General features: G+C 45.9%; 1 protein-coding gene and 1 non-coding gene across 5 annotated transcripts in view; one reads left to right on the forward strand and one right to left on the reverse strand.

Moving 5' to 3' along the window:
* Positions 1–13,855, reverse strand: part of LOC126293451 (uncharacterized) — a 693,872-nt gene that overhangs the window by 432,204 nt on the left and 247,813 nt on the right. The gene's annotated exons all lie outside the window — the stretch shown is intronic.
* Positions 235–309, forward strand: Trnas-cga (transfer RNA serine (anticodon CGA)). The gene has a single exon. It is a non-coding gene; the product is annotated as a tRNA-Ser (tRNA).

Here is a 13,855-nt window from a genome sequence, read left to right on the forward strand (position 1 = left end):
CTACCAACTGAGCTACCGAAGCACGACTCACGTCCGGTACTCACAGCTTTACTTCTGCCAGTATCCGTCTCCTACCTTCCAAACTTTACAGAAGCTCTTCTGCGAACCTTGCAGAACTAGCACTCCTGAAAGAAAGGATACTGCGGAGACATGGCTTAGCCACAGCCTGGGGGATGTTTCCAGAATGAGCCGGATACTGGCAGAAGTAAAGCTGTGAGTACCGGACGTGAGTCGTGCTTCGGTAGCTCAGTTGGTAGAGCACTTGCCCGCGAAAGGCAAAGGTCCCGAGTTCGAGTCTCGGTCGGGCATACAGTTTTAATCTGCCAGGAAGTTTCAGTATCTCCTTGGTTTGAAGGAAATAAGTTTCCTGAAAAATAGGTTACAGAATTGCAATAGTCAGAAAAGATTGGTTGGTTTCTATCACATTTATTCTCACATATACTTATGCGAGGTGTTGGACCATAAACCTCTTAGTAAGATTCAGTGTATTTATTCGGACTTGATACTGCAAAGGTAATTGCAGATACTTATAAGAAACATGTACAAAGCAATCACTTGTTCTTGGTTATCACTGAAATCTCTCTAAGTAGCTGAGAGAAAGACTGACAGCCTCTGTTCAACCCTATTCCAGTGAAACTCTAAAAATTCTACTTGACCTGCAGTTCGTGAGTGTCCACCAGAGTCTATCACCGTCTTCTCGTAGTTGAAGTCTTCATAGGCTGTATCGGCTGCTATGGCCCTACTCGGCATCGCTGGTGTCTCGCTGCTGAATCTCCAAACTGCCGGCACTGGCTCTGAATCTGCATCTGAATCTCTACCTCCAGCAATTCCGCTGCCTGGCCTTTTATTTCGTTTCTTGTATACTTGGGTGCACACAATTTGTTTCACAAGACCATTTGATTTCTAAGTGATCGGATTGCACAAGAATGCCTATGGTTCCACACGACACTCTCGTTTCTATTTGCCTTCGGTTCCACAAGACACTTTCGTCTCTAGCTGCACACACCTTAATTTGGTTCCACACGAGTATTTTCCGCACGTGACTGACACTCCCTCTTGCTGTATTATCGCCCTGGTGTTTGCGTCTTCCATTGCACAAGTTTGATTCATGCTGCTTCTTCTGGCAGGAAGTCAAACACCTCGTCATTTGATCAACAAGCCATGCTTGGCAACCTCCGCCGCTTATGTTGTCCCTACGTCCTGGTGGACTATTTCTTAATGTCGGCTGGCTGTTTGCGTATGGAGCCTGGACTCTTTATTATGGTCACAAAAGCAAGAATAAAAATTAAAATTTTCTACGGTCACAACAACTGTGTGGAAAAATAACAGTCTGTAGCTGAAATGTTGCTCTGTTTGCACACGAGTCTTTCCCGCACGTGACTGACACTCGCTCTTGCTGTATTATCGCCCTGGTGTTTGCGTCCTCCATTGTGAAAATTTGATTCATGCTGCTTCTTCTGGCAGGAAGTCAAACACGAAGTCATTTGATCAACAAGCCATGCTTGGCAACCTCCGCCGCTTATGTTGTCCCTACGTCCTGGTGGACTATTTCTTAATGTCGGCTGGCTGTTTGCGTATGGAGCCTGGACTCTTTATTATGGTCACAAAAGCAAGAATAAAAATTAAAATTTTCTACGGTCACAACAACTGTGTGGAAAAATAACAGTCTGTAGCTGAAATGTTGCTCTGTTTGCACACGAGTCTTTCCCGCACGTGACTGACACTCGCTCTTGCTGTATTATCGCCCTGGTGTTTGCGTCCTCCATTGTGAAAATTTGATTCATGCTGCTTCTTCTGGCAGGAAGTCAAACACGAAGTCATTTGATCAACAAGCCATGCTTGGCAACCTCCGCCGCTTATGTTGTCCCTACGTCCTGGTGGACTATTTCTTAATGTCGGCTGGCTGTTTGCGTATGGAGCCTGGACTCTTTATTATGGTCACAAAAGCAAGAATAAAAATTAAAATTTTCTACGGTCACAACAACTGTGTGGAAAAATAACAGTCTGTAGCTGAAATGTTGCTCTGTTTGCACACGAGTCTTTCCCGCACGTGACTGACACTCGCTCTTGCTGTATTATCGCCCTGGTGTTTGCGTCCTCCATTGTGAAAATTTGATTCATGCTGCTTCTTCTGGCAGGAAGTCAAACACGAAGTCATTTGATCAACAAGCCATGCTTGGCAACCTCCGCCGCTTATGTTGTCCCTACGTCCTGGTGGACTATTTCTTAATGTCGGCTGGCTGTTTGCCTATGGAGCCTGGACTGCTATTATGGTCACAAAAGGAAGAATAAAAATTAAAATTTTCTAGGTCACAACAACTGTGTGGAAAAATATCAGTCTGTAGCTGGAATGTTGCTCTGTTTATCTGGGCTGCTGTGATTTATGTATCTCCTGTAGTTTCCTTGAATAAAAATACGGAGCATTATTTTCAGAACGGCCATCGCAATTGACAACTTTAGTCCGTCTAGCGAACGGTTCGTGGCGGAATGTTCGTGTGACGTCACACAGCACGAGGCGGGAATCGCGCTGTGCAGAAGCGGACAATTTGCGGCGCGGGCACAAATTGCTTTAGCGCCTGAGTCAGCGGCGGGACGGGAGTTTAGGGCGGCGATACGGCGACAGATATTGGCGGCGGCGCTCTCGCGGGAGCCGCCCCGGCCACACGCGCCGTCCCAGCACTGTGCCCTGGGGAGCGACCGACCGCTGCACGCTGCGGCTGCCGTGGCGGCGACTCCTGCTGACGCCACCAGCTCCGGCGGACGGATACCGCGACCAGCCGAAGAGGCGCCACAGTGGTTTAACTGGCCGTCACCTCACGTCGCGTCACAATCACGTTCCGTCACAACAATCTGCAGTGCATTTGAAATCGCGGCGCCCGTACTGTGCGTCCCGCCACTTCGTCGTCAAGATTTTTGTGGAAGACCGTCATCCGTCCAGTTCACTTCCTCCCGATACATCGCCAAAGGCAGATTTCCAGGCTTCGCTTTATCGTGGTTTACGATGTTGATATCAGTTCCGCAATGCTCGTTATTGGCAATAAATTGTTTCGTTTATTTCTTTCGTTAAAGGAATGACTAAAGATTAATTGAAACAGTGAGGTAGCAGTCTGAATTATACGACATGAGCGTACTAAATTACTTTTTATGCACTGAGTAGTGTGTGTGTGTGTGTGTGTGTGTGTGTGTGTGTGTGTGTGTGTGTGGGTGGTTTGGGAACTTACAGGCGCCCAACGGCGAGGTTATCAGTGGCTTGACATCGAAGAAAAACAAAGGTGGATAAGAACGAAAACTGTCGTACACGCATGCACACGAAACGACCACACAATGACTAGCGCACAGGCACTCTCACATGCATTAAAACCAATGAGGAGGCTAGATAGCTAATCAATAAAGTAAGAGAGGGAAAAGAAACCACAAAAGAGCTACAAGAACAGCACAGGGAAATGAGACTGGCTGACCACTTACGAAAGCCAAAGAAAGTAGTACACCTGCCTAATATCGTGTAGGCCCCCGCGAGCACATAGAAGTGCCACGACACGACGTGGCATGGACTCCACTAATGTGTGAAGTAGCGCTGGAGGGAACTGACACCATGAATCCTCCAGTGCTGTCCATAAATCCGTTGGAGTACGAGGGGGTGGAGATTTCTCGTGAACAGCATGTTACAACGCATCCCAGATATGCTGAATAATATTGACGTGTGGGGTGTTCGGTAGCCAGCGGAAGTGTTTCAACTGAGGGGAATGTTCTAGAACCACTCTGTGCCAATTGTGGGCACTTCAGGTGTCGCACTGTCCTGACGGAATTGCCCAAGTCCGTCAGAATGTAGAATGGACATGAATGGATGCAGGTGATCAGACAGGATGCTTACGTCTGTGTCACCTGTCATAGTCGTATCGAGACGTGTCAGGGGTCCCATATCACTCCAACTGCAAACGCCCCACACCATTACAGAGCCTCCATCAGTTTGAACATTCCCCTGCTGACATGCAGCGTCCATGGATTCATGAGGTTTTTTGCATACCTGTACACGTCCATCATCTCTATACAATTTAAAAACGAGGCAAGACACGTGCGACCAGGCAACATGTTTCCAGTCACCAACAGTCCAATGACGGTCTGCCAGTCGGGGTGGCCGAGCGGTTCTAGGCGCCTCAGTCTGGAACCGCGCGACCGCTACGTTCGCAGGTTCCAATCCTGCCTCGGGCATCCATGTGTGTGATGTTCTTAGGTTAGTTAGGTTTAAGTAGTTCTAAGTTCTAGGGGGCTGATGACCTCAGAAGTTAAGTCCCATAGTGCTCATGCAATCATCAACAATACACGAGTGGGCCTTCCGCTCCGAAAGCCCATGTCGACGTCCCAGCATTGAAATCTGCAGCAGTTTGCGGAAGGGTTGCACTTCTGTGAAGTTGAACGATTCTCTTCAGTCGTCGCTGGTCCCGTTCTTACAGGATTCTCTTCCGGCCGCCGTGATTTCGGAGATTTGATGTTTTAACAGATTCTTGATATTCACGGTACACTCTTGAAACGGTCGTACGGGAAAATGCCCACTTCATCGCGACGTCGGACATGGTGTGTCCCATCGATCGTGCACCGACTATTACAGCACGTTCAAACTTCCTTAAATCTTGATAACCTGCCATTGTAGCGGCAGTTAACGATCTAACAATTGCGCCAGACACTTGTTGTCTTGTATAGCCGTTACCGTATTCTGCCTGTTTACATATCTCAATACCCATGCCTATACCAGTTTCGCGCGTCAGTGTAGTTTTGCTAACGACGGAACTCTCTTTACACAACCTGTTTTTAAACATTTAATTAAGAGGTATAATGCAATACTGATCCTTTGTAAAGCTTTTTCCCCTATCGAACAGAGAACAAATTAAGACAGATGCGCAGACTATCTTATACACTCCTGGAAATGGAAAAAAGAACACATTGACACCGGTGTGTCAGACCCACCATACTTGCTCCGGACACCGTGAGAGGGCTGTACAAGCAATGATCACACGCACGGCACAGCGGACACACCAGGAACCGCGGTGTTGGCCGTCGTATGGCGCTAGCTGCGCAGCATTTGTGCACCGCCGCCGTCAGTGTCAGCCAGTTTGCCGTGGCATACGGAGCTCCATCGCAGTCTTTAACATTGACAGCATGCCGCGACAGCGTGGACGTGAACCGTATGTGCAGTTGACGGACTTTGAGCGAGGGCGTATAGTGGGCATGCGGGAGGCCGGGTGGACGTACCGCCGAATTGCTCAACACGTGGGGTGTGAGGTCTCCACAGTACATCGATGTTGTCGCCAGTGGTCGGCGGAAGGTGCACGTGCCCGTCGACCTGGGACCGGACCGCAGCGACGCACGGATGCACGCCAAGACCGTAGGATCCTACGCAGTGCCGTAGGGGACCGCACCGCCACTTCCCAGCAAATTAGGGACACTGTTGCTCCTGGGGTATCGGCGAGGACCATTCGCAACCGTCTCCATGAAGCTGGGCTACGGCCCCGCACACCGTTAGGCCGTCTTCCGCTCACCCCCCAACATCGTGCAGCCCGCCTCCAGTGGTGTCGACAGGCGTGAATGGAGGGACGAATGGAGACGTGTCGTCTTCAGCGATGAGAGTCGCTTCTGCCTTGGTGCCAATGATGGTCGTATGCGTGTTTGGCGCCGTGCAGGTGAGCGCCAAAATCAGGACTGCATACGACCGAGGCACACAGGGCCAACACCCGGCATCATGGTGTGGGGAGCGATCTCCTACACTGGCCGTACACCTCTGGTGATCGTCGAGGGGATACTGAATAGTGCACGGTACACCCAAACCGTCATCGAACCCATCGTTCTACCATTCCTAGACCGGCAAGGGAACTTGCTGTTCCAACAGGACAATGCACGTCCGCATGTATCCCGTGCCACCCAACGTGCTCTAGAAGGTGTAAGTCAACTACTCTGGCCAGCAAGATCTCCGGATCTGTCCCCCATTGAGCATGTTTGGGACTGGATGAAGCGTCGTCTCACGCGGTCCGCACGTCCAGCACGAACGCTGGTCCAACTGAGGCGCCAGGTGGAAATGGCATGGCAAGCCGTTCCACAGGACTACATCCAGCATCTCTACGATCGTCTCCATGGGAGAATAGCAGCCTGCATTGCTGCGAAAGGTGGATATACACTGTACTGGTGCCGACATTGTGCATGCTCTGTTGCCTGTGTCTATGTGCCTGTGGTTCTGTCAGTGTGATCATGTGATGCATCTGACCCCAGGAATGTGTCAATAAAGTTTCCCCTTCCTGGGACAATGAATTTACGGTGATCTTATTTCAATTTCCAGGAGTGTATTTGTTAAACACGAAAAAGAAGTTAAATAGAGAATAAAAATATTATTGGTAGTAGTATAGCACAAATAGTTGTTCTACACGATCACGGTTTCTGCTCTGAGCCACTGTGTTTGCAATAAATTCGAGAACGGAGGAGGACACCGAGCCAAGAAGAGGGAAATGAAGTATGGCTCTCACTGGGGCCCAAACCGAAAAAACTGATTGCTCGGCCTCGGCCATTTTGACAACAATATTAACGCAGTAATGCTAACGATTGTTCGATCGACACAGACATGTGGGAAAGTAGGATAACACGTCCTCTTGAGGAAGAGAAAATACGTTGATTTCGAACTCAAGGAAGAGTAATCATGTGTAGCAATTTAGATACCTGGATGAGGTAATAAAACAGAGTGGCTTAGAAATGAAAAGATCAATCTTAATATGCGGAAACTGAAGCGAGCTTAGGACCTGATGAAAGATTTCTGTAGGTCTAATAACACGTAGCCGAGGATTGGAGCAAGGCTAAGGCACTACAACGTCTCATATGCTTTTCGGCTTCTATTGCGGGTAGGAATTATATTCGTAGTTTTTAATAGCATGTCAAAGTAAAAATTCAGCGATTAACCTTGGCCAGAGATAATGGTAACCAAAGATAAGATAGGCTGCACATGTCTGTCTGACGTTGTACGTTCTCTCTTCGACAGAGGAAGGTAAAATCCATGGAGGAACAGTCTTCCATTGTATCTCTTAATTACATCTGTAAGAAGATATTGTGTAAACAGAGTTGCAATATAACGGGTGAGGTACTTCGGCCATTAGCAAAACTATACGAAAATGACAGTCGGAAGGTATTGTAGTAATTTCCTTCTGGGGACGTTCTAATGGCTGTGAAAAGATAAAAAGCTTTACAGACCTCATACTGGGTCGAAGGGTGGAGGCGAAGATGAAATAAAAGTAAAAAGATATATATATTCCTTGGGCAGATGGAGGGAATATTTTGAAGAGTTGCTCAATGTAGGTGAAAATACGATCAGTAATGTTTCAGATTTCGATGTACAATGGGATAGGAGTGATGATGGAAATAGGATCACATTTGAGGAAACAGTGAAAATGGTCAATAGATTGAAGTGCAATAAAGTAGCTGGGGTGGATGAAATTAAGTCGGAACTCATCAAATACAGTGGACTGGCAGGTCTTAAATGGCTACACAGGATAATTGAAATGGCCTGAGAGTCGGGACAGGTTCCATCAGACTTGACAAAAGCAGTAATCACACCAATCTTTAAACATGGAAACAGAAAAGATTGTAACAACTACACAGATATCTCTTTAATCAATGTTGTGGGTAAAATCTTCTCAGGTATTGTTGAAAGGAAAGTGCGAGTATTAGTTGAGGACCAACTGGATGAGAATCAATGTGGGTTGAGGCCTCTTAGAGGTTGTCAGGACTAGATCTTTAGCTTACGGCAAATAATGGAGAAGTGTTATGAATGGAACAGGGAATGGTATCTATCTATGATTTATAGATCTAGAAAAGGTATATGACCGGGTTCCTAGGAGGAAGTTATTGTCTGTTCTACGAGATTATGGAATAGGAGGCAAACTTTTGCAAGCAATTAAAGGTCTTTACATGGATAGTCAGGCAGCAGTTAGAGTTGACGGTAAACTGAGTTCATGGTTCAGAGTAGTTTCAGGGGTAAGACAAGGCTGCAACCTATCTCCACTGTTGTTCATATTATTTATGAATCATATGTTGAAAACAATAGACTGGCTGGGTGAGATTAAGATATGTGAACACAAAATAAGCAGTCTCGCATATGCGGATGACTTAGTTGTGATGGCAGATTCGATTGAAAGTTTGCAAAGTAATATGTCAGAGCTAGATCAGAAATGTAAGGACTATGGTATGAAGATTAGCATCTCCAAAACGAAAGTAATGTCAGTGGGAAAGAGATATAAACGGATTGAGTGCCAAATAGGAGGAACAAAGTTAGAACAGGTGGACGGTTTCAAGTACTTAGGATGCATATTCTCACAGGATGGCAACATAGTGAAAGAAGTGGAAGCGAGGTGTAGGAAAGCTAATGCAGTGAGCGCTCAGCTATGATCTACTCTCTTCTGCAAGAAGGAAGTCAGTACCAAGACTAAGTTATCTGTGCACCGTTCAATCTTTCGACCAACTCTGTTGTATGGGAGCGAAAGCTGGGTGGATTCAGGTTACCTTATCAACAAGGTTGAGGTTACGGATATGAAAGTAGCTAGGATGATTGCAGGTACTAGTAGATGGGAACAATGGCAGGAAGGTGTCCACAATGAGGAAGTCAAAGAAAAACTGGGAATGAACTCTATAGATGTAGAAGTCAGGGCGAACAGGCTTAGATGGTGGAGTCATGTTACACGCATGGTAGAAACAAGGTTACCCAAGATACTCATGGGTTCAACAGTAGAGGGTAGGAGGAGTCGGGGCAGACCAAGGAGAAGGTACCTGTATTCGGTTAAGAATGATTTTGAAGTAATAGGCTTAACATCAGAAGAGGCACCAATGTTAGCACAGAATAGGGGATCGTGGAGCAATTTTATAAGGGGGACTATGCTCCAGCCTGAACGCTGAAAGGCACAATCAGTCTTAAATGATGATGATGAGCTATATTTAATTTATAATTATTATATCTTGTCAAACACTAATCCATCTAAAGTTGTGTTCTCAGACGCACCATCCTGTTTCAGCCCCCACAGGACAAGTAATTTTTTATAACATCCGCTTCACATTTATTTGCCTTTCCTGGAGCACCCACCTCTAACTTTAAAAAGCAGGGGTGGATGTACTAACACAATCGCACGGTTGTCAAACGAGAAGGACTACATGTTTCGGAGGCCTTGAACACCAACAGACGAAGACTAAGGGATTATTAGTCAAAAGAGAACGCAGGATATTAAGGAAGATTTTTAGGGAGCAGAACTGTACAGAAAACCAGAACCGGTAACATCAGCGATTAAAAAGAAATAGCTGTTGTTCTACGGGCACATATCCTGGATGTTCGACGACCGCCCTAATGTTTATTGCGTTTGGCCTTACTAAATTGCAGATTTTCTTTGTTAGACGTTTCCGATAATATATAAAAATCTACAATAAGTCAGTATGCAGAGGACAAAAACATGGATAAGAATTTTAGACAAATGGTGGGTAACTATCTGGGTTTTATGCTGGGTGAAGAATTGAAAATAAGAAAAGGTCCTCTGCCAGAAGATCAGAAGGCACTGCCTGACGGGCTCAGGATTTAACAGGAGCACACAACAGCTGGCAGACGAACAAAAAAAAATTGAAAATGACATTTATTGTTAACTCCTAATTGATAGCGGCTCAATTCGAAAATAACTTGCAACAGATAGTAATAACATTGTTCATTATTAGTTTTGGCCAACATACCTTCACCGAAGAGTCAAGGAGTATATTGCTCCCTCCTACGTATATCTCGCGAAGAGACTATGAGGATAAAATCAGAGAGATTAGAGCCCACACCGAAGCATACCGACAATCCTTCTTTCCACGAACAATACGAGACTGGAATAGAAGGGAGAACCGATAGAGGTACTCAGGGTACCCTCCGCCACACACCGTCAGGTGGCTTGCGGAGTATTGATGTAGATGCAGTTGTAGATTGGACCACTTTAGTCAATATCATGAATTACGTTGTTCTGTTTTTTGTTCGCCCAAAACACTTTTTCATTCTTTCAGATCGTGCCTTTCTCTCCTCATGCGAAATCACCCTTCCCATTCTCTGTCTGTTAATTTTCATTGGTTGTGTGTTTGCCCTGAAGTATCTTGAGCGCGTCTGTCTTGCCTTTCAAATCCTCCATCGTAATATGCCATTGCAGAATTTCCTCCTCGATCTCTGCGATCCATTTAGTGCCGCTCTTGCTATTCCATAACTTCTTAATTGTTCTCCTGCTAATTCTATTTTCTGCTATATTAATCAAATGTCCGAGTAATTATAATAATGTTGTTGTTGTTGTGGTCTTCAGTCCTGAGACTGGTTTGATGCAGCTCTCCATGCTACCCTATCCTGTGCAAGCTTCTTCATCTCCCAGTACCTAATGCAACCTACATCGTTTTGAACTGCTTAGTGTATTCATCTCTTGGTCTCCCTCTACGATTTTTACCCTCCACGCTGCCCTCTAATACTAAATTGGTGATCCCTTGATGCCTCAGAACATGTCCTACCAACCGGTCCCTTCTTCTTGTCAAGTTGTGCCACAAACTTCTCTTCTCCCCACTTCTATTCAATACCTCGTCATTAGTTATGTGATCTACCCATGTAATCTTCAGCATTCTTCTGTAACAACACATTTCGAAAGCTTCTATTCTCTTCTTCTCCAAACTATTTATCGTCCACGTTTCACTTCCATACATGGCTACACTCCATACAAATACTTTCAGAAATGACTTCCTGACACTTAAATCTAAACTCGATGTTAATAAAGTTCTCTTCTTCAGAAGCTTTTTCTTTGCCATTGCCAGTTTACATTTTATATCCTCCCTACTTCGACCACCATCAGTTATTTTGCTCCCCAAATAGCAAAACTCCTTTACTACTTTAAACGTCTCATTTCCTAATCTAATTCCCTCAGCATCACCCGACTTAATTCGACTACATTCCATTCCATTATCCTCGTTTTGCTTTTGTTAATGTTCATCTTATATCCTCCTTGCAAGACACTGTCTATTCCGTTCAACTGCTCTTCCAAATCCTTTGCCGTCTCTGACAGAATTACAATGTCATAGGCGAACCTCAAAGTTTTTACTTCTTCTCCATGGATTTTAATACCTACTCCGAATATTTCTTTTGTTTCCTTTATTGCTTGCTCAATATACAGATTGGATAACATCGGGGAGAGGCTACAACCCTGTCTCACTCCCTTCCCAGCCACTGCTTCCCTTTCATACCCCTCGACTCTTATAACTGCCATCTGGTTTCTGTACAAATTGTAAAAGATAATAATAATAAGTGTAGCGGCAGCCGCTGAGCAGAAAGGACGCGCCATACAGTAACAGCGGCACTTGTCTGACAAACAGTACACAATTTAGTCATTGTTTTCACGTGCTTTTGCAAAGAAGTGAACTTGTGCATTTTCCCGTGTGCACTAGCTGTTAGAAAAGTAATCGTAGTTTTTGTTTTTGTGAATAGCCTTGTGCAGGGAGGCATCCTAGTGTAAATTTTCCCGTTGCCATAAAGTCCGTCACGCCACTAAGTTTTAATTTTCGGCTAGTTGACAGCATAGAGTTTAGATTAGTGGATTCTAGTTTAAAATATTTTTCTTGTGCAGTAACTTTTCGGTAAGCAGAATTTCTGATAATAGGTATATGCAAATACACTACTGCCCATTAAAATTGCTACAGCACGAAGATGACGTGCTACAGACGCGATATTTAACCGACAGGAAGAATATGCTGTGATATGCAAATGATTAGCTTTTCACAGCATTCACAAAAGGTTGGCGCAGGTGGCGACACCTACAACGTGCTGATATAAGGAAAGTCTCCAGTCGATTTCTCATACACAAACAGCAGCTGACTGGCGTTGCCTGCTGAAACGTTTATAAGATGCCTCGTGTAAGGAGGAGAAATGCGTACCATCACGTTTCCGACTTTGATAAAGGTCCGATTGTACCCTATCCCGATTGCGGTTTATCGTATCGCGTCATTCCTGCTCGCGTTGGTCGACATCCAATGACTGTTAGCAGCATATGGAATCGGTGGGTTCAGGAGGGTAATACGGAACGCCGTGCTGGATCCCAACGGCCTCGTATCACTAGCAGTCGAGATGACAGGCATCTTATCCGCATGGCTGTAACGGATCGTGCAGCCACGTCTCGATCCCTGAGTCAACAGATGGGGACGTTTGCAAGACAACAACCCTCTGCACGAATAGTCCGACGACGTTTTCAGTAGCATGGACTATCAGCTCGGAGACCATGGCTGCGGTTACCCTTGACGCTGCATCACAGACAGGAGCGCCTGCGATGGTGTACTCAACGACGAACCTGGGCGCACGAATGACAAAACGTTATTTTTTCGGGCGAATCCAGGTTCTGTTACAGCATCATGATGGTCGCATCCGTGTTTGGCGACATCGCGATGAACGCACATTGGAAGCGTGCATTCGTCATCGCCATACTGGCGTATCACCCGGCGTGATGGTATAGGGTGCCATTGGCTACACGTCTCTGTCACCTGTTGTTCGCATTGACGGCACTTTGAATAGCGGACGTTACATTTCAGTTGTGTTAGGACCCTTGGCTCTACCCTTCATTCGATCCCTGCGAAACCCTACACTTCAGCAGGATAATGCACGACCGCATGTTGCCGGACCTGTACGGGCCGTTGTGGATACAGAAAATGTTCGACTGCTGCCCTGGCCAGCACATTCTCCAGATCCCTCACCAATTGAAAACGTCTGGTCAATGGTGGCCGAGCAACTGGCTCTTCACAATACGCCAGTCACTACTCTTGATGAACTTTGGTATCGCGTTGAAGCTGCATGGGCAGCTGTAGCTGTAAACGCCATCCAAGCTCTGTTTGACTCAATGTCCAGGCGTATCAAGGCAGTTATTACTGCCAGAGGTGGTTGTTCTGGTTACTGATTTCTCAGGATCTATACACCCTAACTGCGTGAAAATTTAATCACATGTCACTTCTAGTATAATACATTTGTTCAATGAATACGCGTTTATCATCTGCACTTTCTTCTTGGTGTAGCAATTTTAATGGCCAGTAGTGTATATCAAGTTCAGTAGAGAAATTCATTTCTGTTTAATAGCTTGCGGTCTCAGAGTACAGTGAGAAATCTCCACAGCAACTTTTAGTGCTGTTTTATTCTCGTTTAGTATATTTTTTCATACATTTCAAACTCAGTAGCGCCATTTGAGTCCTTTTATCTATTTTATGCGCAGTACGGTATGGCTAGGGACTGTACTTGTTGTGAGGGGACACAAGGAGAGTTGGCTGCTGTCCGCAAACAGCTGGAAGCTGCGTTGGCTACAGTCGACAAGCTTCTAGCTAAGGTTCAAAGTTGCGCTGGCGTCGGGGCGCCAGTCATGAGACCTGCGATATCTTTGGTGCCACTGGAATCCCCTGGTGGCCCAGACGTCACTGCAGCTTTATGCAAAACACTTACCATCTTTTTTCATTGCTTCTCCTATCTTCTTCCGCACCTTATCCTTTGCCACCACATTTCTGAAATCTGTATGCTTATGATCATACAGTATAGAGCATCTGCTCACGTACTCCACTAACTGTTCGTCGTCGTCATCGTGAAAACCTTTCTTCGACATACCGCGTCGTTGATTTCTGCAGTCGTCACACACATGGCAGTCGCGGCCCAACTGCTTGGCTGCTTCTGCAGCGGCCGAGACGCGGGAGTCGCAATGACCGCTGACTGCCGAGCAGTTACAACCACATATGCTCCGTTGCTTTGCCTAAGAGCAGTAGCCAAGTGCCCGCAGTCACTGCAGCGAAATAGTACCTTTAGGATACGCAACGTCTG

Source organism: Schistocerca gregaria, chromosome 10 (genome assembly GCF_023897955.1).
Source record: "Schistocerca gregaria isolate iqSchGreg1 chromosome 10, iqSchGreg1.2, whole genome shotgun sequence".
NCBI classification, from domain to species: domain Eukaryota; kingdom Metazoa; phylum Arthropoda; class Insecta; order Orthoptera; family Acrididae; genus Schistocerca; species Schistocerca gregaria.